At 39.3% G+C, this 26,402-nt stretch overlaps 1 long non-coding RNA gene across 3 annotated transcripts in view; it reads left to right on the top strand.

Moving 5' to 3' along the window:
• The window catches only part of LOC135430158 (uncharacterized), a 142,551-nt gene that overhangs the window by 77,065 nt on the left and 39,084 nt on the right, over positions 1-26,402 (top strand). The gene's annotated exons all lie outside the window — the stretch shown is intronic.

The following is a 26,402-nucleotide window of genomic DNA, read 5'->3' as shown; positions in this document are numbered from 1 at the left end:
CACGCTTCGGGTATTCGTCTCTGGACTTTAACGCAGTTTAACCGACGTGTTGTTTGCGGGTCGCCCTCCGGATTTGCCGACGGCGCTGGCACTAGCCCAGGAGGTCTAGGCTAATCACGAGAGATATGCTTTCGCAGCAAGCTTTACTAGGGGGCAAGAAGAAAGAAGTCGTCCAGAGCAGCGCCCACAACGGCGCCAGCAGCAGCATGAAAAAAACAGTTTCCAGGGAAGAACTCTCATTTCAAGAACGGCCAGTTCACAGATAGAGCCCAAAATAGAGCTGGGCCCGACAGTGCACCAGTACCCATGGAAGTCGACCCTTCTTCCTCAAAGTTTAGGCACCCCACAAGCTTCCAAAAATCCCAGTGCTCAGCCAAGTTTAACGCAAACCGGGGTCAGGGAAATAAGCGCGACAGGCCAAAGAAGTCAAAGGGTGGATCACATCCAAACAAGTGGGCCCAGGGGGCGGAATATTACGATTCAGCACAAGAGGTGTCAGGCAAGCAAGAGGATGAACACAGCTTAGATTATGAAAGCGATAGCGCTAATTTTTTAGGGAAAGGTCCCTGCTGCCACTCATTCGGCGGATAATAGCGGGGACAGATATGAAATTCCTAAACGACATGGGTGCGGCCAAGAATAACATCATGACGCACAAGCGCCTAAAAGGCGTCGTCCCTATCGAATCCCCTTTCGTTGTCCATTCCATTCATGGGTCAAACAACATCGCTGAAGAATGCAAGTTGTTCATGTTTGAGTGCGACACGTTTTTTTTCCTAATTGATTCCTTATTCACATGGGTGGGCGCAGATTTATTCCTAAAAGAGGGCATGTTAAAATATGGTGCGACTTCGGAGGCGTTGCAGTAGCAGAAATGTACGAACGTCAATCACACGAAGAGCATAGAAATCGAGGCACCACCTGCGATGAAGGCAGATTTCCTGCAATTGGTTCACCGAAAAAACAAGGCTTTTGCGGACTATAACGAGGCGCTGCCTTATAACACTGTTGCTGTGGCCTATCCCAGGGCTGTGGAAGATTTTGTCGCTTCAGAGGTCAACGACCTGCTTAAATAATCAGAAAGTCTTAATCTCCAAACAACAATCCATTGTGGGTGATAGACAAAAAAGGCGCAGATGAGTTGGGCAATAGAAATAGACTTAATCTGATATTGGCTAATCTGGGTAAGGCCAAATACTTCACGGTGCTCGACCTTAAATCAGGTCATAACCAGATTACTCTGGCAGAGCAAGATCGTGAAAATATAGCTTTTACGATTAACGGTGGAAAGTAAGAATTTGTCGACTACCCTTTGGTTTGAAGAATGCAGCAAGCATTTCGAAGAGGTCATCGAATTTTCGGAAAACGAGACGGGCCGAAACCAATCTCCGACATCCTGAAAGGAGAGAACTGGTCCATTAGCAAGTACAAGTCTAGAAAGATACCAATACAGTTCAACGAGGCTCAGCGCAACGCGTTCTATAAACATAGAAACATTTTAGCGTCAGAAAGCGTTATACTGGCGCAGTACTGTCACAGAATGGCCGCCCCATAACAATTATATCCCGCTCTTTAAAAGATAGAAGCAAACTACGCTACTAACGAGCGAGAGTTGCTTGCCATCGGCTGGGCATTGGGCAAACCACGTCACTTTCTTTACGGGGTTAGGGATATAAATATTTTCACTGACCACCAGCCTCTTACGTTCTCGGTGTCTGAGAGCAATCCCAATGCAAAAATAAGGCGTTGGAAAGCGCGCATTGATGAAACAGAAGACAAGCTTTTCTATAAGCCTTTTAAAGAAAATCATATAGCTAACGCGCTGTCGCACCAAAACGTGAACACACTGTATCTGACGCGGCTAAGATTCACAGCGAATTGTCCCTGTCATATACAATCGATTCGATGGAGAAGCCTTTGAACTACTTCCGGAACTAGATTGTATTAGAGGAGGCACGCTTTCCTCTAGAAAGAAATTTCATACTTTTCGGCGAAAAAACTTACCATATAATAAATTTCACCAATAGGGACGCCCTTATTGAAACAATAAAGGCCGTTATTAACCCAAACGTGGTATTAACCATTTCACTGTAATTTTCCAGCTTTGGCTAGTTTTTAACACGAGTTGTTAAGGGCCTTCCCAACTTCGAAGTTTTGGTATTGCAAAAACCTCGTAGCCGACGTGTTCGACATCAGTGATAGAAGAGAAATGATCAGCAAAGAACACAATCGAGACCATAGGGCGGCCCAGGAAAATGTAAAACAGGTCATGTCAGAATACTATTTCCCTGAAATAACCAAATTGGCTAATGAGGTTGTCTTGAATTGTAAGATATGCACAAAAGCAAAATATAACAGACTCCCGAAAAAACAGGAGCTTGGCCAGACGTTAGTCCCCTCACAAACTGTAGAAATGTTACATATTGATATTTTTTCACAGACAAAAAATTCTTCCTCAGTTGCGTAGACAAACTCTCAAAGTTTGCGGTAGTCCAGCCTCTGCTGGTGTTAATGAACATTTTCCTGTTGGCGAAGCAGGTGTATTGCGACAATGAGCTAGCATTCAAGTACCTTCTGGAAATAGCAAGGTGCTTAAAGCTTTAAATGGGTATAGTTGGTACTGTCGAGAAGAGGTCTGTTCAGAAGAGGCCTAAGGACATCTTGCTTAACTCTTCGCCGGAAGATACCCGCGAGGTTAGGGGTAGGATAGAAGGGGCCCAAATTCAACAGAGCGCCAGATTTAACCGAAGGCGTCAGAACAGAGTCTTTGAAGTAGGTGAAAAGGTCCTGGTAAAGACAAGCCGCATATTAGGCAACAAGCTTTCGCCTTTGTGTGTCGAAAAAAGGTTGAAGCGGACTTGGGGACAACGCTCATCATTGGTCCACAAGGACAACCTCCGTTGACGTTTTAAAAAAAGAGAAAACTATTTTTCATTTATTAATATTAGTTTGAACATTTTAGGATTACGTTTATCATACTTTCAATCATGATGACTACATACTGATTACAGACGGGGACATCTTACTATAAGACAGCTACGGGTACTTACGTCACACTACCAACGTCACGGACTACAGGACAATGACCGAAGAGACTATGAAACTAACGGGACTTTTTCCACATTCCCATATGAGGAAATTGGTAGAAGTTGACACTGGACACTGCACCATTGTAAGGTGAGAAGCCTTGACTTCTTGGGAATAGCCCTTAAGGTTGTAGCGGGCAATCCGTCTGTAGGATAATGCTGGTCACTGCAAGCAATAGACAGATTTCTATAAATTCCAAAATACAAAAAAGATTAACCAAATGACCGACACTGTAAACAAATTCCTCAAATCAATGCAGAAATATAACAATTTTCCCGGTCGCCCTCAATGGTTCCGTACTTCAACTTCACGACAATTTGGTGGCTGATTGCGATGGCCAGATTATAGCTGTAGTAAATTGTTCGTAAACAGCATCTGCCACATGCTGCAAGCAGTCCGAGGGAAGCAGCCGTGCGCCAGGTCTCCACGCAGGAGGTACAGCTCATTACCAAACGCAGCCGAGTCACCTCGACCCTGTCACCATAGAGGACGACTGCATCAGCATCATAAACAATCGCAGCGCAATACTTAAACGCGACCGAGGACGGTTTTGAAGTTTTGAAATAAATAAAGCGAAGCGTATCGCTACTTTGTATAATTCACTGTTCTTAGTTAGCTAAAACTGCAACCAAATACAACCTCATTTATTAATGCACTTATTTGTACAAACCAGGATAAGAAATGCTTGTGGCTGACTGCCTTTCACGGGCCCAATTATCGGAATGTCATGAGGACACGGATTTAACGGGATAAAATCATTCGGTCTCTACATCGTTGGGTTTATCGAAACAAAATTATGATTTATACCGTTTAACCATTGAACGTGATGAAATTTTTTGGAGAATTTGTCGATATGTAGAGAACGGTTACCCAACTTTTCACCCACTGGACAATCTGAGCCAAGATTTTCATAGGTTAAAAAACGAACTTCATTTTGAGAATGGCTTACTCTTTCGTGATCATCGACTAGTAATTCCATCAGAATTACAGGAAAAATGATGTAAACAGTTACATGCACCACATTTGGGAGTTGAAAAAATTCTTGCACGTGCAGGAATGCTTTATTATTGGCCTTACATGAACGGTCAGATAAAGGAGATCGTTAAATCTTGTGCCATTTGAGAAAATTTCACACGAAACAATCAAAAAGAAAAGCTGGTTCAAAAATAGCCCCCTAAATATCCGTTTCAGATAGTGCCTGCTGACTTGTTTGAATATGCAGGACAGGACTTCTTGTCAGTTATTAATGCATATTCAGAATTTTTAATTGTGGAACGGCACGTCATATTATTAACAAGTTGAAGAGCAACTTCAACAAACTGGGATATCGAACTGTAATAAGGGCGGATAATTTGTCATTTAATTATCGCGAATTTGAAATAATATTGTCATGAAATTCTCAAGCCCTCGGTACCCACAAAGCAATGTCTTAGCTGAGAAGGCGTTGCGATTGCTAAGAATATTTTGCGTTGAAGCTCGGGACACTGAAAACTATCAATACAGAATTTTTGAATATAACACAATTCCTGTTGCAAGCATGGGACTGGCACCGGCTCAGTTGTTTTTCGGTCGGCTGGTCAAGACGAGAATGCCGGTTTCGGATTCTCTATTGTATCGTGGTAATTTGAGTGAGGAAACTATCTAAAATAAAATTAAAGAATAAAAAAAAAAAGCAAAAATATTATTATGACCGGATTGCAAGAGCACTACAGTATTAAATTTGGCTGATCTCGATATCTTTCAGAAAAATGGAAAAGAAATGGAATTATGGAACCATTGTTGGTAATGTAAATTGTCGATCGTACATCATTAAGAACATTTTCGACAACTAGTTTAGACGCAACCGACGGTTCATTGCCAAGACTAAGAATTATGAAGTGAATGGAGGAGAAGTTATGTTCGAAGAAAAGTCAAATGTAACGTATCTGGTCCTGATAATTTGAAACCAATTGAAATAGTACCTCCAGTTGGGCGTAACAGACAAGATAACGTTAACAATGACAATGAACCAATCATTTGTGATGTGGATGAACCAGGTTTACCAGCGTTGGACGATAGAAATGTGTCATCAGATGAATATCAAACCGCTGGTAGTTCTGATTCAGAAGCGAGAGACACTCGAACCAGTGTTAGTTAATGAACCAGATGTTAGGAGAACTCGTAGTGATCGCAGTAGTCGTCCACCTCAACGATATAGTTGGAATTAATTTAATGTAACAACCACGTGAGCTCGATAACTTTTTATCACTTAGTCCGATATAATATTAATTTTAATTTCAATTTTTTTTAAGAGCGAAAAGCGTGTAATAATATTGATTGTTCGATATCGAACAAGTATAGTTCGTTACTAGGTCTCGCTGCTAGTTGATGACATATGTAAGTATTTATTTAGTTATAGCACTAACCAAACAGCATATACAGTCACGGACGACCCTACGGTAGAAAACGCTGAACGCACCGGCCGCCCACGAAAGTTAACCGATCGTGATTGCACCCAAATAATAAGAAAGATCAAGAAAGACCCAAAAATCACATCATCCCAAATAGTATCAGAGGTTAAAGAAGAGACTGGGAAAGAAATTCACTCCAAAACGGTACGGCGGGTACTACACAAGGCTGGGTACAATGCGAGAATTGCAAGACGCAAACCACTCATTTCGAGTGTTAACCAATCGAAGAGATTGGCATTCGCCAAAGAATTTAAATCGAAGCCATTAACTTACTGGAACGATGTCCTATTCTCCGACGAAAGTAAGTTTAATATTTTTCGCTCAGATGGCCGCATTAAAGTGTGGAGAAAACCCAATACGGCATACAATAGTTGCAACTTAATGCCCACAGTAAAGCACGGTGGTGGAGGTGTTATGGTGTGGGGTTGTATGTCCGCAGCTGGTGTGGGTGAACTAGTTTTCATCGAAGGAACAATGGACAAGCGTGTTTACTTGGAAATATTGAAGGCAAATTTAAAAAAAAGCGCTGAAAAGTTGATGTTAAGCAGTCAGTTCACTTTTCAACAGGACAATGATCCAAAGCACACGGCCCATGATGTGCGAATGTGGCTTGCATACAATACAGCTCATGTTCTTCCACATCCTCCTCAATCACCAGACCTCAATCCAATCGAGCACCTATGGGAGGAACTAGAAAAAAGGCTTAGAAAGCATACATTTTCAACAAAGACTGAGCTTAAAGAAGCCCTAATGGAAGAGTGGCACAAAATTGAGCCAAATGTTGCCCGAAAATTGGTGCATTCGATGCCAAATCGCCTGGAAAGCGTTATTAAACAAAAAGGCATGCCGACTAAGTATTAATTTTTATCTCATGTTTTATTTTTTTAAATTTTAACACAATTATTTAAGTTTTTTCCAATACTTTTGTCCCTATGAAAATTACCATATTTTTTGTTTTTTATTTGTAAGGCTTGAAGCAACAAAAAATGTTCCTTTTTTAATACTTTTAAGTGAGTTAGATATTTAAAAGATCATAAAAAAAATATATTTCAATAAAATAATAAGTTGGTTATTCTCAAATTTCGAATTTTTAGTTGACAACACCACAATTGCCAATACTTTTGTCCGTGACTGTAGATGGGACATGCCGTAGAACCAAAGTGGGCACAAAAAAATCGGTGACATCTGTCCAAGAAAAGAGTAAGATATACATATGATGTTTTTTATTTCGCCTACACTACAGGAAACTGCTTCAGCTTACTCTCTTCCATATGATTAGTGCGATAGAACGGTATCGCTGTTTATTTTTATTTAGCTCGCACTTACTCTCAGTGCTCTCAATGCTCTCTTTATGCTTAGGGATCGTTTAAATGTGTGTGTGTGTATGTGACCGCACAAGCAATAATGCGCAGAAATTCAATTTTTCTCAAATGTCGGAGGCATTCCTTCCCTTTTTAAGGGACTAGTAATATGAATAATGAAAGGGTTTACCACGTCGATGCGAAATTCTTGCATTTTAGCTCGTTATTTTGGGAAAGGGTATGGGCTCCTATGTTACACTTTTACGCGGTACCCTGCGAACTGGTACTACAGTGGTACAACTGGTACTACAGTAACGTCCGACTACCACTATAGATTAAATGCGTTGTTGCTCCTTGAGGCACTTATATAACCTTCTAGAAACGTTTGGCCGCTGCTTAGCCGCCAATTAAACAATTGTAAATTGTTTTCTTTTATTAAAAAAAAACTCAACCGTTTGTTTTTAGTGATGATTTGACAATAGTCTAATTTTATATTAATTAACCTCGAACAGCTTCTGCTAGCGCCATTGTCGCTTTGTCGCTTCCACCCAATTGGTTGGTGTCGGGGGCTGACTTGGCACACGTGTCGATTAAAGGTCATGCACCTTGGCCGTGATCTGTGTACATTAGTGTATTTGATATTTGTAATAGCTGTTCTTAACTTATATATGTATATGCATATGCATGATTAAACTTTAATGTGTTTCACGGTGAAGTTTGAAGCCTCCAACTCAATTTTTAAAGTGCAACATAATAAGTAATAATAAGTGTTTCAGCGAAAATTTCACTCGCAACTAATGAAATTTTGTAGAAAATTGTTGCATGCAATTTTGTGTTAGCCATCGGATCGGCCTTAAACTCATTTTCAGAGATCTTTGCCAACATGTTATTTGAAATGCTTTTGGCGATAGCCACCGCTCTTGGATGGAAAATACGGGACAAAGGTTTAATGAACGAAAGTTAACTTTTTGGCTTCAAGTTTCGCACCACAATACTAACATGGGTGGAAATTGTTGATTCCAACATATGATTCTTTATTTAAGGGCAGAATTAAATTACATACGGGCGGAAACTGGGTGAAAAAGTAATATGTAAATTTTGAGCACAAAACTTGTCCCGGGCCGGGTATTTCCGCACTTTAAAGGGGCGATAGAAAGGTGTATTTTTAAGTATTTATGTATGTGTGTATTGTTGGTGCAGGTAATACATTTTTAAGATTTTATGTTTACTGGGCAGATGCAAAACCTTTTGGGTCTTTCCCTCGCTGTTTGCAATTTATGAAATTTTTTTAAATGGAACTATATATATTCTATATATATATATATATATCGTTATCATATACAACATGACAAGTTAGGTGACCCTAGCTCTTATTATTTACCAAAATTGCCAAAAAATAGGATTTTGATTTTGATTTTTATCGATTACTTGGAAACGGGGAAAGTTATCGATTATCGAAATCAAAATCGTACTGCGCGGCCACTAGGAGGACCTATATTCCAAATTTCAAGTCACTAACTCTTGTAGGTTCAGATATCCTTGCGTTCATACATATGGACGGACGGACAGATGGACATGTCTAGCTCAACTCGGCTATTGATGCTAATCAAGAATATATATACTTTATGGGGTCGGAGATGCTTCCTTCTGCCTGTTACATACATTTGCACAAAATCATATATTCAATGGGTTCAGCGTATAAATATATGTTAGGTAGTCAACAATAGCATTTTTGGTATCGCATAATACGTTACTCAACTTGGATGGTATCATAGCCAGCAAGGAGTGCTCCTAAGCAGGTAAAACATCATCATGACTCCTGCTACAGGGGTAGAGACGATCGGATGGGTTACTCCAGCCTCATGCGGTACTATGTCGAGGTCGAACGACAGCTGACTTTGGTCACGAATATTTTTATGATGACTTATGAACTTGATAGATCAACGCTGCTCAACGAAGCGGTCAGAGCCGATGCATTGTACGCGTTTGTCTCAGGGCTTAAGAAGTCTTTCAGGGAGCGACCTTAGATATTGAGAATCACACCATCAACTATGGAGCTGTGTCTGTAAGTCCACAACACCAAAAGGGAAAAATATCTCCATCAGCAAACAAATTATTTTACTGTGTTAGCTTCAGCAGATGTCATACTCAGATACCTAGATTTCTGAAAGCTATTCGATCTATCGACGAATGCTTCTACGTACGGTATTGGAGCGGTTACAAGAGGGCAGGCACATTACTATGATTTCAAGAACATTTAAAGAAATTGAAGCACATTACTAAAGTGAAATACACCAATGAAAGGTAATTATTAGTCATAGTCTGGGCACTAGGGAAGCTACAGCAGTACCTTTACGGTACACGTGACATAAACATTAATACAACCTTTACCAACCTTTTACTCATGTTATATCAGATAGTAACCTTAAGGCAAAAGATGAAAAGAGTATTAATCAATATAATCTATATATAATGAACAAATCAAAAATCGTCAGAATGTGAACGCTCTGCAGGTCGAGATAGTATCCGAAGGAAGCACATAATTGTAAACTATTATTAACATACACGATAGCAGCGACAGGAAAACCTTTGAATTGTTTAAGGAACCAAATAGTTGTGAGGAAATACAGTTTTATACTATTTGGTGAGAAAAAATGCAACATGATCCATTTTACAAATAGGAGTGAGGCCTTAGAACCGATAGTCAACCCGAACGGTTTCGACGTAAAATGACTTAAGATTTAGAGGAGCCCATACGACACTGTTAAACTAATCTTACACGCTACCTTATAATTAATACACGCATGTACCGATGAATTCAGGGAATTCAAAGTATTTTATGTAGGAGAAAAGGAATTGGCCAAGACAAACAAAGAATAGGAAACAAACTGACTCCCTTGTGTATGTAAAGAAATTTTAAATAGATTAGTAATAAAATTAATTGGCACAATAGATTTAATTTCCTTTCATATTGTGAGCTTGTTGGCTCGGTTTTATTCTTACTAGCGATAGTAAATGCACGAATCACTGATGATGCGCATTCCAAATACATATCTGTATGGCATGGAAACAGCGAGACTATGTAAGACACTCGAGTAACCTAACAAAGTTTTCAAACATAGAAGAAGAAACAGAATAGTTGTCAGAGTTATTTCCTCAATCCCACATGCGAAAGCTGTCAGATGTTCACGTTGCGCACAAAAGAAATCTGTTGTCTTTACTATAGTTACACCATAGCATCGCCAGAAGCTTAGATTTTTTTTAGGCACAGCACTCAAGATGGTTGCGGGAAAGCCAGGTGTCAAAGATCTAAAACTAGTTGAATCAAACAATAGGCAGCTAATAATAAACACAGGGCCACAGAAACAGATAAATTGCCTCACTGACACTGTTTATCAGATAATTAAGCACGGAAAAATTAACTGGTTAATAAATAAAAATAACAATAAAAATTATATGCTAATAACCAAAATTCAAAATGTAATGCTCACAAAACCACTTGCTACTGGTAACATAATCAATTTTACTGCTTTTGACCAAAATGATTTGAAGTTTCTGGTAATTGAACATCTCACAGAAATAAAGGTTCTTCAGTCTAAAAATATTATTCATATACTAATTGAATATCACATGTTGAGTTTATATGTAGAAAAGTTAGCATCTTTTCGGTATCTATTAAGCATACAGTAGTTCAACTACAAGGTGACACAGTAGCTGAATACGAAAGAGATGTCTCAGCAGTCACGATCTGTGCCACAACAATCTGCAAACTGGCGACCCATGACACCTGCGCACGTGGCTTACATTCAGGGGGCACGGCGCTCTGCCACACTCAATACAGCCACTTGAAATCCAAAACATATATGGCAGATGACATTATGACAATAAATGCTTTGTAGATTTTGTTTCTTTGGTAGCTTATGCCTCAGCTCGCTGATGACCTCAGTTCCAGTTCTGTACGAATAGCTTTAGTTAGCAGTTGACTTACTAATAAACATTACTTCGTATTTACCGTTAAATTATTTATATCATTGCTAAACCATAAGACCAGCATTCTACATAAGCGAAGTGAAACATTGATTTTCGCTAAAAGCCTGCCACCAACAACATTGGATTAAGCAAGACTTCTACGGACAACCATTACTTGATTAACCAAAAACGCAACTGCCTTATTTATCTTCATATATATATTAGGTATGTCTGCATGTGTATAGATATATACGGATGTGCAACTTATGCAAGCTTAGCGCTAAATGCAAATATGTGTCAATGCAAACATTACAAACACACCTTAAAAATTGTGACACAGAGATCGATTTGTCTTTTAGAAAAATATGCAAAAATGTAAATTTAAATAAGTAATATATAATAAAAATATTAAGGAAATCCGACCTCACTACCAAGATTGCGCCACGGGACCCGACGCAAAGAAAATCATCCGGACTGTAAAAAGATCAACCAACCGTGCAAAGTGCAATCATGATTCATCGCGTACAAAAGTTACGCAAACTAGTCGAAATTACCAAAGTTGGAGAGGAAGTGCGCCGACACTTGCACTGTACTTTTATTCAGCGCCCCCGGCCTGAACACATGTTCATTGGCACCCAAGTCTGTTTGAGGACCAGCACCTGCACTGCACGACGCTATAAGGAAGCCATTAAGCTATTACCAGGGACATCAAGATGACCTGCCCAGGACAATCAGATGTAAAATAATTTAAATATAATATGAAAAGATATGATAATGAGGCGCAGCGCTTCTGGCGATCGCACTCGTGGAATGCGTCCTGACAAGACTTGTGAAAAATTAGGAAAGGGCGCATATGTCGCATAAAAAAATAGAAACCATCTGGAAGGCTAAAAATAAATAAAAATATCATATAACAAGAAAGAGGTTCTAGTCGGAGCTCCCGACTAGGGGATACCTTGAACCCTCTTATGCCAACACCAAATGCAGCTCGCGCTACGCGCTCGTTTGCTTTAGTAGTAATAAAGATAAATTACAAAAAAAAAGTTGCCTTTCAGGGAATTATTTGCTGCCGCCTCTACGCAACAGCCACACCAACCACAAAAAAAAAACAATTAAGAAGTTCTAGTCGGGAGCTCCCGACTAGGGGATACCCTGAACCCTCTTCTTTCAACAGGCGATAGGTATAAAATGAAAGATACTTGATATATATATATTACTAGCGGGTATAGCCCGGCCTTGCCCGTGGCACGTATGTTATAAAATCAATATTTTCAAAAAGCTTTGGAAACGATTTTGAAACTGATCGGACGGGAATCAAACAACTTTTATGCAAAACGGACAAAACTTAAAATTCACCAAAAAAATCTTTAAAATGCATTTTCCACCGAAGGAGTTTAGATTTTTCGAAAAATGTGAAACACGTCTCAAATGATTTTTCTTATAGATCTTTGGAAATAAATTTGAGCTTTAAGTTTTAAGTTTTCATGTAGAGCTTTGACAATAAGTTTGAAGCAAATCGTACACAACTTAAAACTTCGTACAAAAAATCTTTGAGCCGTATTCCACCCGAAAAAGTTTGGATTCTGCGAAAAGTGTGAAACACGTCATAATTGATTTTTCTTTTAGATCTTTGGAAACGAATTTGAGCGCGAAACGTCATCCACCAAATCTTTGACCTCCATTTCCACCAAGGAGGAACGGATTATTCGAAAAGTGTGAATTACTCCTCAAATGAATTTGAACAAAGATCTTTGAAAATAAGTTTGAGGCCGATCGGATGGTAAACAAAGTTACATACAAACGTTTTTCGCGATTTTTCCACACTTGCGGGTGGAATTTTCCGAAACCCCGTCTTAACGTGCACCTACATCACATAAGGTAACTACAGTGAAAATTTCAGCTTCCTAGCTCTTACTGTTTGGGCTGTGCGTTGATCACCAATCAGTCAGTCAGTCAGGACAAACAGTTTTATATATAGAGATTCTAGAAGCTACATGTCAGGTTTGGTGACTCTAGCTCATATTATTTACCGAAATCTAAAAAACAGGATTTCGATATCGATTTTAATCGATTAATTGGAAACGGGTCAAGTTATCGATGATCTGAAACAAACTTGATCTGCGCGGCACTAGGAGGACCTACAGCTAAGTCTCTAGCTCTTTTAGGTTCTGAGATCCTTGCGTTCATACATACGGACAGACGGACAGACAGACGGACATGGCTAGATCGACTCGGCTATTGATGCTGATCAAGAATATATATACTTTATGTGGACGGAGATGCTTCCTTCTGCCTGTTACATACATTTGCACAAATACATTATACCCTGTGTACCCATTTTCAATGGGTTCAGGGAATAAAAGTTTCCTCGATAGGGTTCGAACTTTTAACTGAACACGCTTCTTTCCGACGCCTCTACTCAATAGCCACACCAAAAATTAAGTCTTAATGAGAAAAAAACTAATTCAAATAGCAGCAAAGAAAACAATAGAATCGCAATTGCAATGCTTTTAATAGAATTCAAAGCAGACGCTCATGAATTTGAGTGTGTACATGTATACAGAAACTCTTGGAATTTGCGCTTGCTGTGCACGTGTTTGCAGGCCAAAACACATTTTCTTTCGTGTTTCTTAACCTATCTTGATGGAATTTTCAGTACTTGATCTTATTGTACTATAAAATATTCGTGTATTCTCAAAATGCAAATTTCATTTAAATTGAGACTTAATTAGGTAGGCAATACAAGTTGGGTTACTAACATGATTTATAGCTTTTTGGTGGTAGCAGGGAGGTGGCGATAGCTATAAAATGAAAGATACTTGATATATATATACTATTCTGGAAGCTACATGTCAAGTTTGGTGACTCTAGCTCATATTATTTACCAAAATTGCTCAAAAAACAGGATTTCGATATCGATTTTTATCGATTACTTGGAAGTGGGGCAAGTATATAGAATATCGGAAACAAACAAGATCTGCACATGGACTTTGAGGACCTGCAGCTAAAATTTCAAGTTTCTAGCTCTTATAGGTTCTGACATCCTTGCGTTCATACATACGGACGGACAGACAGACGGACATGGCTAAAACGACTCGGCTATTGATGCTGATCAAGAATGTTTACTTTATGGGATCGCAGTTGCTTCCTTCTGCCTGTTACATACATTTGCACAAATACATTATACCCTTTTTACCCATTTTTAATGGGTTTATAGTCGGCCATTGCAAAAACTCGTGAAGTGTCTACCAGATTGTTTTTTTTGCCTTCTTTGCCAACAAGAGAATTAGACAGTGACGAAGAGTGGGATACTTAGCTACAAAATCATCAGCAATATAGAGAAGATTTTGCAGACATAAATGCCACCCAGCTTCAAGCGCTTATTGCCGGCGCAGTTAGCCAGGCCTTAGCCCAACAAAAAGAAGGGTTCAATGCCCAGTTAAACGCATTAAAAACTCAATGAACTCTTTACAGTTAGAGCCACCCCAGGTCGAAGTGAACCAAAAAATCACTGTAGACCCTGGAGCTAGGTGTGAAGTACCGTTAGATATTGTAAAGTCTGTCCCAGAATTTAGTGGATCTCAAGACGACTACGTGTTGCGGAGGCAGTCTGCTACAGACGCCTATGAGTTGTTCAAGCCTTACGCAGGCAGCAGCGCCCATTATCAGGCTATAATAATAATTAGAAATAAAGTAAAGGGCCCCGTTAGAGCGCTGTTAACATCGCACAACACGGTGTTAAACTATGACGCTATAATAGCCAGATTGGACTGCACCTATGCGGAAAAAACATCGCTTTGGCTTCTGCGACAGGAGCTAGAAATGGTCCGGCAAGGTGAAGCCCCACTTTCCCAATATGACGAAGTCAGAGCAGATGCACTGCACGCATTTGTGTCCGGCTTAAAGAAGCCGTTAAGATTAGTTGTGTTTCCATCGCAGCCAAAAGACTTACCATCTGCACTGGCCCTGGCTAGAGAGGCAGATGCGAGCATGGAAAGAAGTGCATTTGCAGTCTCGTATGCGAAAGCATTAGAGGAAAAAGCTCACAATCACAACAAAAAAATTAATAATATAAAAAGGTAGGAAACTGAGAGGTCAGGTAAAAACCCTCACAGGAAACAGACCAAACAACAAGAGCACAATATTGCTCAGAACATGAATAACCATACAAGGCAGCACCAGTCAACAGAGCCTATGGACGTCGACCCTTCCTCGTCAACGTTCAGTCAGCAGACAAGGTTCGGGAAAGACCAAGCAGTAAGTGCACAGGCCGTAAGAGGGCATGGCCAGAAAGCATGCCGTTGGTGATCAAGACCAACAGTATAATCCCGGCTACCGTACATTGAACGCCAGCTGGCTAGAAGAAAACTGCAAATTTTAATCGACACCGGGGCGGCCAAGAACTACATAAGACCCATTAAGGGGTTGAAGAATGTAAGGCCAGTCGATTCCCCTTTCTCAGTTAGTTTCATACATGGTTCTGACAAAATCCACCTAAAAAATGTTCCATGAACGTTTTTGGAACAATTGCTACCTTTTTCTTACTGGACTCATTAACTCCATTTGACGGCATTATAGGATTCAACTTACTAGCCCAGGTTAGAGCGACCCTAGATGCGGAGAGTGGTGCAATAAAGTATGGAACTGCATCCGAAAAGCATAGTGCATAGTGGTGCTCTATTGCAACGATGTGAACTTTACTAACGTGAACTTCATCGTAGTACCAGTATCAGTTAGAGCGGAGTTTACCAATATGATCCTCAACAGAGCAAAGGCTTTTTCGACCTTTAACGAGGCTTTGCCGTTTAATACTTCGGTTGTTGCAAAAATCCGAACGATTGATAACAACCCGGAGTAGCCGATTTCGTCAAAAAAGAAATCAGTGAGCTACTACGAAATGGCATCATCAGGCCCTCAAAGTCACCTTATAATAATCCGGTCTGGGTTGTTGACAAAAAATACCCGATAAACATTCCCATGATATTAACCAACCTGGGTAAGGCCAAATATTTCACAACGCTAAGATCTGGATATCACCAAATTTATTTGGCCGAGCAGGATAGAGAAAAAACGTCCTTCTCCGTAAATGGTGGAAACTATGAATTCTGTCGATTACCGTTTGGATTGAAAAATGCTTTCCGCATTTTTCAAAGAGCGATCGACGACGTCCTGCGTGAACAAATTGAAAAAACATGCTATGTTTACGTGGATGACGTCATAATTTTCTCTGAAAACGGGAAAGAACATGTAGGTCATATAGACTTGGTTTTAAAGAGTCTCTGTGAGGCTAACATGAAAGTCGCCAAAGAGAAAACGCATTTTTCAGGGAGAGCGTTGAGTACCTTGGCTTCATAGTAGCCAGGGGCGGTGAAAAAACTGACCCTAAAAAGATAAAAGCCATCTAAGAGTACCCGGAGCCAAAAACACTGTTTGAGCTGAGGTTATTTTTAGGCTTTTACTACAGTTACTACAGATATTTTGTCAAAGATTTCGCTTCAGTTGCAACGCCAAAAACAAATCTGCTTAAAGGCGAAAACGGCTCCGTAAGCAAGCACATGTCTAAAAAGGCAATCATCGAGTTTGATGATGTGCAAAGAGACACATTCGAGAGACAATGAAATATTTCAGCTTCAGAAGTCGTTATATTCAGTTATCCTGATTTCCGAAAAGCATTCGATCTGACGACGGATGCTTCTGCATATGGTATCGGTGCAGTACTATCACAAGAAGGCAGGCCCATCACAATGATATCAAGAACTCTAAAAAATAACGAAACGCATTTCGCAACAAACGAAAGATGACTTTTGGCCATAGTATGGGCGTTTGGTAAGTTGCAGCAATACCTATACGGTACGCACGACATCAATATCTATACTGATCACCAGCCACTCACCTTCGCTGTGTCAGATAGAAACCCAATCGCAATGACAAAAAGATGGAAGGCGTATATAGATGAACACAACTCAAACAAGCCAGGCAAAGAAAACCATGTAGCGGGTGCGCTTTCGCGGCAAACGTAAAACGTAGAACCGAAAAAAGAGAAATAGTTATAGCTGAACATAACCGCGCCCATAGAGCGGCCCAGGAGAATGTAAAACTTGGCGATTACTATTTCCCAAAAATGTCAAAGCTAGTTACGGAGGTAATTGCAAACTGTAAAGTCTGCACTCGCGCTAAATATGTGAGACATCCCAAAAAACAGGAACTAGGTATAATACCGATACCATCATACGCGGGTGAAATGCTTCATATTGACGTTTTTTCAACAGACAAAAAACAGTTATTGACATGCAACGACAAGTTTTTCAAGTTTGCTATAACACAACCGCTCATCTCGAGAACAATAGCAGATATCAAGGTCCCAATTATTCAACTTGTGAATAATTTCCCCAAAATCAGAACAATTTATTGCGCCAACGAAGTCGCATTCAATTCAGAAACTATAAAATCTCTATTAGAAAACCAATTTGGAGTTGATGTTGTTAATGCACAGCACGCTCCTAGAGATCGCCAGATGCCTCAAGCTGGAAAACAAAATTTGAGGACACTGTAGAACTAATAATGCACGCGACTATCGAATACAACCGGACGACTCATTCAGTGACTGGAAAAAAAAGATAGAGGTTATTCACGCGTCGAGTGAAGAGTTAAAAGTGACAATAAGAAATAACATAGTTAGTGCCCAGCAGACCAAACTAGAGAGAAAAAATCCAAATCGACAACACAAAATCTAATAGAAGGCTAAGGAACAAGCTAACCCCTTTATGTAGAGAGGAAGTTGTACAAGCAGACCTGGGAACGTCTGTTCTTATGAAAGGGAGGGTGGTCCATAAGACAACCTAAGGTAGCGTTAGTCTTCATTCCTCCCAATATGTTTAAATGACAAAATAGTTGTTAATCAGTTTTTCCTTGCAAGGTTATCAGCTTGGTTATTGTCCTTCTAGCAAATGCTAGGATCACCGACTATTCTCACTGCAGGTACATACCGATAGTTGATAAAAGACAAAGCAAGCAAACTGTCCGAGACTTTTCCACAATCCAACATGCGAAAATTACTAGACGTGGATTTATACCATGCTAGGAGTCTTTTGTCCATCTTAAGGGTGCATCACAGAATCGCCAGGAGTTAATATTTTCTGGGTAAGGCACTCAAGGTTGTAGCCGGCAACCCAGCTGTAAACAAAATAATAAAGGCAAAGAAAAAACGAGTTGTTTGACACTCTCCATCTCTATGAAGCGCTATTAGCAAGAAACAGAATGCTGATAACTGAGATTCAGAACCTGATGTTTACTACTACAATTGCGAAGTCCAGCATTATAAATCCTACGATCCTAGATCACAATGACTTAGAAACCGTATTATAGGAGCACCCCACGGTAATACCCATAGTTAGCCTATTGGAGGCCTCTTTTATAAAGGTTCTCCAATTAAAAAGTATTGTTCATATTATAATCAAAAATCCAAAAATTAAGTCCGTCTGTAGAAAAGTTACCATTTTGCCTGTGTCACATGTGCTGTGTCACGAGCTTCGAAGCAGATTCAGAAGGGCGTCGAGATCTTTAAAACGGACGTGGATGCCCATGTTTCAAGAGAGGGAGTAGTTAACGAGTGCCCCTCGCGCGTAGCAGTTTGACACTTTGTTGTCAACCAGAACATTGGCCAACAGTTGCGCGCATGATGCTGACACAGCGGATTCTTGGTGGCCAGTGCTCTGATCGAAATGGGTCAGCGTCGGTAACCTCAGCCCTTACCTGTGTCGCAAGAGCAGCGTTATCGCTTATACTTAGTCGGCTTGCCGACTGCTGTTGCAAAGGCTACATATAATTATTTTATGCACCAGCCGGTGTGGCTTCTAGTTCTTAAGATTCAGTTCTGTTCACACTTTCAACAAGCGCACTGCTTATTAAATACATTACTCCGGCATTGCCGTATTTTACATCATATTGTTTTATTGCTGCGCCATAAGGCCAGCATTTGGAAAACTTCAAACAACAAACTTAGACTCCAGCACTCTGTAATTGGAATAACCTGGAGGACTAAATCTTCGGAGACTTAGCCACTGGACTGCCGCCGAATTCCTACAATCTCGCCAGCGACGACGACACCTAAAGGAAGTGACGTACACACACACATTCATGCGCATCTGCTATGAATTCTAAAACAGCATTGCAATTGCGATTGTATTGTTTTCTGTGCCGCTATTTTAATTCATTTTTTTCTCACTAAGACATAATTATTGGTGTGGCTATTAAGTAGAGGCGGCGGAAAGTACCGCGGTCAGTTACGAGTTCGAACCCTGCTCAGGATAATTTTTTTTTTTTGGCTGGTGTGGCTGTTGAGTAGAGTCGGCAGCAAGTAATGCGGACAGTTACGAGTTCGATTCCTGCCAAGGGAACTTTTTTTTTAGTTTAATTTATCTTTATTACTACTAAAGCAAACGAGTGCGTAGCGCGAACTGTATTTGGTGTTCGAATAAGAGGGTTAAGGGTATCCGCTAGTCGGGAGCTCCTGACTAGAACCTCTTACTTGTTTATTGTAAAGTATCAAATGTTTACCATTTAAATGATTTATTGCCGAGTGCATTGCTGCTAACTATTGTTCCGTTGTTGATTTTTCACTCTCGCATTTTGTGAAGTAACTATTGTGTTCTTGTGTAAGAACTGCTCCGCACGCTTGCTTACTTTCGTCAGCTTAATTAATTAATTTATTTTTTATACCCTAAACACATTAAAAATGGGTAAAAAGGGTATAATCACTAACCAAACAACATATAGACTGGACAAACCGTACATTTGGTGGTGACTATCGTTTTATTTGCGGCGGGTCCAAAGTCGCCTTCGTTTTTGTTCGGGTTCGAGACATGCCCGCATGCTCTCACAGCAAGAGAGTAAGAATACATATGACCTGTGACGTAGAACGGCAACGCTGTCTTTTTACTCGCTCACTCTACAAGAAACTGCTTTGGCTTACTCTCATCCATATGATTTGTGCGATAGAACGGCATCGCTGTTTTTTATCTCGCGCCCACTACAGGAAACTGCTTTGGCTTACTCTCAATGCTCTTTGAATTTGTCTATGTACCGTTTAAATGTTTGTGTGTGTATGTGTCCGCACAAGCAAAAATGCCCACAAATTCCATTTTTGTCAAAAGACGGTGGCATTTCTTCCCTTTTGAGGGGACGAGTAATATGAAATAATGAAAAGGTTTGCCAAGTCGATGCGATCTTCTTTTATTTTAGCTCGTTCTTGTTGGAAAGGGTACCTAAGCGTTGGCATGTGTTCATTTAAAAGTTTTTGGACTCGCTATTCACGCATGCTTGCATATTTTGTACATGAATAGAAGCATTTATGCGCTTGTGTGCCTGTTGGTCCCTGCCTGCCTGTACGATGCAAACTTGACAATATTTTGGGATTTCTGCATTTCGAGCTCTACACACACACACACAGACACAAATGTGTGTGAATGGGCTGATCATGGGCACAAAATTTTAAAATATTATTATTGGCTGGCGTATGTCGCGCGCCCGAAAGCATCCGACCCCATAAAGTATATATATTCTTGATTAGCATCAAGAGCCGAGTCGATCTAGCCATGTCCGCCTGTCTGTACGTCCGTCCTGCCATCGTACGTATGTATGAACGCGAAATCTCAGTACCTATAAAGGCTAGAAACTTGGAATTTGGAACGTAGGCCCGCGCAGTACGAGTTTGTTTCCGATAATCGATAACTAGTCCCGTTTCCAAGTTATCGATAAAAATCGATATCGAAATCCTTTTTTTGAGCAAATATCGTAAGTAATAAGAGCCAGAGTAACCAAACTTGACATGTAGCTTCTAGAATCTCCATATATAAATTTGTTTGTCCTGACTAACTGACTAACTGACTAAATGATCAACTGACTGATTGGTGATTTTCGGGAAATTCAACTCTCAAGTGTGGAAAAATCCCGAAAAACGTTTGTATGAAACTTTTTTGTTTACCATCCGATCGGCCTCAAATTCATTTTTAAAGTTCTTTGTTCAAATTCATTTGAGGGGTGTTTCGCATTTTTTGGAAAATCCATTCCTCCTTGGTGGAAATGGGGGTCAAAGATATGGTGGGTGACGTTTCGCGCTCAAATTCATTTCCAAAGAACTATATGAAAAATCGTTTGAGACGTGTTTCACATATTTCGACAAATCAAAGTAACCTCTGTTGAAATGCGATTTTTTTGGGCGAAATTGTATGTTTTTAAAGCTCTACATAAAAATTAATGAATACGTGTTTCGGCGATTTAGAAAATTCCAGCCGCAACTGTGGAAATTTGGCGAAATATAAAATTAACTTTTTGTTTTTTTATCGGTTTCAAACTCATTTTCCCTTTGCCTTCGCAAAGTTCAGCGCCATTGGAAGGAAAATGCGGGTCTGAAAACGCAAGTTTTTTATTCCGCCTCAAGATTCTTACAGCGAGACTAACAAGGGCGGAAACCTCTGATTCCAACATTTGGTTCTTTATTCGATGTACTTAAAGCATATTTTAAAATAGAAGTGAAAATCAAGATGGCACGGGTAGGTTAGATTTTCCACGAGCGTGTACTTCGTAGAAAGGAAATACCTACAATTTCTAGCACAAAACGTTCCACGGGCAATACCCGCTAGTATATTTTATACAAACAACAATTATTCAATAGTTAACATAGCATGTGTGCTCGTTGCTTTGTAGATCAGCCATTTTTTGTCGCTGTTTAAAAAATGTAATAAAATTACAGTGTGCATTTTTTAGTTATTATTGTTCTTGTTGTAATATAGTCGTTCCCTTCGCTGCGCAGAAGTAGTAGTAGCAGTAGCAGTGGGATATCCGACGACATATCTGGGAACTACATTATAAAGGCAGCAGGGTATTCCCTTAAATTTGTATCATTTTGCATTATAGAGTCCAGAACATTCCGCAGGGGTCTAGCAGTGACAATGGCCGGCTGAGCATCAATAAAGCCGACACTTCCACGACAAATATAGCAGTATAGCAGTGGATGTGAATAAGCCATGTTAGCAAAAACATTTTTTCCAAACAAATAGCAGAATGCAAAATAGCGATTCATGTAATTAATAATGAATGGATATAATATTAAAATAATTTAATTATTTATATTACAACTAGCGGGTATAACCCGGCCTTGCCCGTGGCACGTATGTTATAAAATCAAAAAAGCTTTGAAAATGATTTTAAAACTGATCGGACGGGAATCAAACAACTTTTATGAAAATCGGAAAACTCTTTAATCGGAATCTTTAAAATGCATTTTCCACCGAAGGAGTTTAGATTTTGCGAGAAATGTGAAACACGTCTCTAATGATTTTTCTTATAGATCTTTGGAAATAAATTTGAACACAAAACGTCATCCACCAAATCTTCGACCACCATTTGCACCAAGGAGGGATGGATTTTTCAAAAAATTATAAAACAACCCTCAAATGAATTTGAATATAGATCTTTGAAAATGAGTTTGGGGACGATCGGATGGTAAACAAAAAACTTTCATACAACCGTTTTCTGCCAATTTACCACTGTTGCGGGTGGAATTTTCCAAATCGTCGAAATATGTATTCATTAAGTTCTTATTGCGAGCTTTGAAAATAAGTTTGAAGCAAATCGGACACAACTTAAAACTTCGCACAACAAATCTTTAAATCGCATTCCCCCCGAAGAAGTTTGAATTCTGCGAAAGGTGTGAAACACGTCTCAAATGATTTTTATTATAGATCTCTGGAAATGAATTTGAGCGCGAAACGTCACCCACCAAATCTTTGACCTCCATTTCCACCAAGGAGGAACGGATTTTTCGAAAAGTGTGAAACACCCATTAAATTAATTTGAACAAAGATCTTTGAAAATAAGTTTGGGGCCGATCGGATGGTAAACAAAAAAGTTACATACAAACGTTTTTCGCGATTTTTCCACACTTGCGAGTGGAATTTCCCGAAACCCCGTCTTAACGTGCACCTACATCACATAAGTAACTACAGTGAAAATTTCAGCTTCCTAGCTCTTACGGTTTGGGCTGTGCGTTGATCACCAATCAGTCAGTCAGTCAGTCAGTCAGTCAGTCAGGACAAACAGTTTATATAGAGAGATTATTGTTACTATTTACTATTAATTATAAGCAATTGCATTATTTGTAGGTAGCGCTATGACTTAAATTTATTTATTTCGTTTTTTTATTATTTAACTATATTTGTTTATTTGAGCTCTGCGTAAGTTTCTTCAAGACGTTTTCGTGTCCACCCTGCAAAAAAAATTATATGAAAATTGTTAATTGTTGGCAGGTGCCTGTATGGCCAAATCATGGTTGGGAGGGCTCCGTTAGGGTGGACCTTAACATCTGATTACCATGTGCATGTTTGCAGGTTGACCGATTGTGTGCTCGAAAAGCAACCGAAATTCGTAAGTCCGATTTTAAATATAAATTATTTTGTTAACCGACTCATTCATTTAGCCTGCCGGATAAATCGACAAAAGAAATGTGAAAGACAAGTCGTATTATAACACAATTCCAAGAGCTTTACCATAGGGACATGAGATCATTTCTATATACTCAAAATCACATACTCATTATGAACAGGTTAAAAAAATGTTTGAGCTCGGAGTATTTTCAAATATACACGGGAGGTGCCAGACGCGGTAGACGTGTACGTGCAGTCACACGGGCATGCCTGCAAGCATGCAGGACTCAGAGACCTTCTCACATTAACGAGCTTTCGTTGTTATGTACGGTTTTTTTTTGGTTGGCCACGTTTATAGTCAAATCTGATACTTTAACACTGTATCTATGGCCATGTGAGGCAAACATTTCCAATCTACATTCTTATCCTTTAGATTCTAGGCTTAATTTAGGCTTAATTATTTAGTTATCTAAACGCATTATGCTATTAAGGGATATACCGCGTTTCTTTGCGATGCGAACTTAAATGCGTTTTATTAAGTATTAATTTAAATTAAAATCGATTTTATTATTTACAGCAAGTTTAGTTAAGACATACACGCCCTATGTGTCAAACGAGTTCAAAAAAGTGTTATGGCTGATTAACAATGTGTAGGGCAGCGAGAGTTATTATGCCGAGCCCAACCCTTACGCCACCAACGAAGCCGCCCCGCAGCCTTCAAAATACATAACTCACCCGTCATAATAAATGCAACAGTTAAGTGCGGCATCAGCTAACAGCGACATATGTATATAAACCAAAACCGCCAACATAGCAAACTAGGCAACATAGGATGTTGCGACCCATATCATATACCTCATACATATGTACATACATATAAGTACATTCTAAGACCCTCAACACTTATGTAATAGCAAAAAAGAATGCGAAACGAAAATAAGCGTACTGCAGCTGGCTTGTTATGTGCGTGTGTGCATGCGTGTACTGCACTTATATATAAGCGTAAAACCCAAGAATTGAAGGCGTCGGCTTCATTAGAATAATCTAACGCTAATTTCTACTTTCCTTGGCATTGTGAAGCGATGGCTGCAGACCTGGAGTTTTTATAGCCTGAACCCATTGAAAATGGGTAAAAAGGGTATAATGTATTTGTGCAAATGTATGTAACAGGCAGAAGGAAGCATCTCCGACCCCATAAAGTATATACATATATTCTTGATCAGCATCAACAGACGAGTCGATCTAGCTATGTCCATCCGTCTGTCCGTTCGTCCGTCCGTATGTATGAAGGCAAGGATGTCAGAACCTATAAGAGCTAGAGACTTGAATTTTAGCTGTAGGTCAACTTAGTGCCCGCGCAGATCGAGTTTGTTTCCGATAATAGATAACTTTCCCCGTTTCCAAGTAATCGATAAAAATCGATATCGAAATCGAGTCACGAAAATTGACATGTAGCTCCTATAATAGTATATATATACTAGGTTTTTTTATATTTTATAGCTATCACCACCTCCCCGCTACTACCTCATAGATATAAATCAGATAAATAAATCAATTTATGCTCCTCATCAATATAAGCCACAATTTAAATGCAATTGTCATTTTTAGAATACACGAATATTCTATACGGACTTTATTAAAGAAAACGTGTTTTGGCTGACCATGATTGTGGGGCAGCAAGCGCAAATTGCAAGAATTTCTGTATACATGTACACACACACATATTCATATTGTTTTCTGTGTTGCGATTTTAATTCGTATTTTTCTCATTAAGACTTAATTATTGGTGTGGCTGTTGAGTAGAGGCGGCGGCAAGTAGTGCGGTCATTGCGAATTCGAACCTTGCCAAAGGAACTTTTTTTTTTATTCATTTTTATTACTACTTACACAAAAGAGCGCGTAGCTCAAGCTGCATTTGGTGTTGGAATAAAAGGGTTCAGGGTATCCCCTAGTCGAGAGCTCCCGACTAGAACCGCTTACTTGTTATTTTTGTACGGATGACGCGATTTGATTTAAATAATAAATTTAATGAATTCACACCTGCAACTATTTTGCAAGTTGAAAAGGGATCCTAAAGAGATTGTACTATGTAACCCAATTTAAAGGGAAGTTATTGAATTCGGTTGATTTCGAAATCTTGTTAGGTTGTAAGAGCTAGAGTCTGCAAACTTGACACGAAACTTCTAAAATAGTATATACAAATCAAGTATCTGTCATTTAATAGCTGGCTCCACTCCATAGTTATAAATCAAAGAAATAAATAACTTGAAACTACCCATTAATTAGAGCAACAAATTTTTTTGCATTTGTTTTTTGAATATAAGAATATTCAACTTAACAATAAACTACTGCTGAAAAGTTCATCAAGATCGGTTAAGAAACACAAAAGTTATTTAAAAACGTGTTGTTTTATTGTTTTTTCGCGGGAATCCTGATGCAATGTACTGCATCCCAACAGACCGATGGGCGCAGTCGTGTACAAAACGAATACTTTATACGAGGAAGAGAAGACTCCGAGCAAAATACTCTGTAAAGCTTGTTATAATTATCACAGAGAACCTTGAACACTTCATGCAAGGCATAATTAATTGAATTAAATTGAAGCGAAAAATATGTATAATTACGTGTTAGTCTAGTAGAGAAAGAGAAGTTTAATTGGCTAATCAACCCACAAGATGTTTGTAAGGATAAAATATCCCTCTCATACGTAAACTTAAATTTTTCCACCGTTATGATTGGGGCTTGAATTTTATCCTGTATAAACCCTATTACATCACCCGATGGGAAATGAGGGGCAAGCCTTCAAATAAAAATATGTTTTTTCAGTGGAACACCCACAACCACAGGGGGGAAAGTGGTAACATTATCAGATATGGTACCTAATACTAAATTCTACAATACAATTCTACAACAGCGGACAACTTGGAAAAATGGAAAGGTCGCCAAAACCTGCATTATAAAACAGTTTTGTTTATCAAGATATCTAGACCAAAGCCGGAATTAATGCTGCTTACATATGAGCCAACTGTTTTCAATATAGATAGCATATTTATAGCACTATAGAAAGAATCGATTGAAAAATACGTTTTTCAGTTAAAAATCTTCTTTGAAATATATAATTTTTCTTCACTTAAAAAAAACACGTTTTTCTCGCTTGAATTCCCTTTCGTCTA

The sequence above is a fragment of the Drosophila montana genome, unplaced genomic scaffold (genome assembly GCF_035044405.1).
Source record: "Drosophila montana isolate Dmon_TW-CO22-7 unplaced genomic scaffold, ASM3504440v1 contig_2956_1, whole genome shotgun sequence".
NCBI classification, from domain to species: Eukaryota; Metazoa; Arthropoda; class Insecta; order Diptera; family Drosophilidae; genus Drosophila; species Drosophila montana.
Note: the sequence above shows the minus strand (reverse complement) of the source record. Positions and strands in the feature narration are given on the sequence as shown.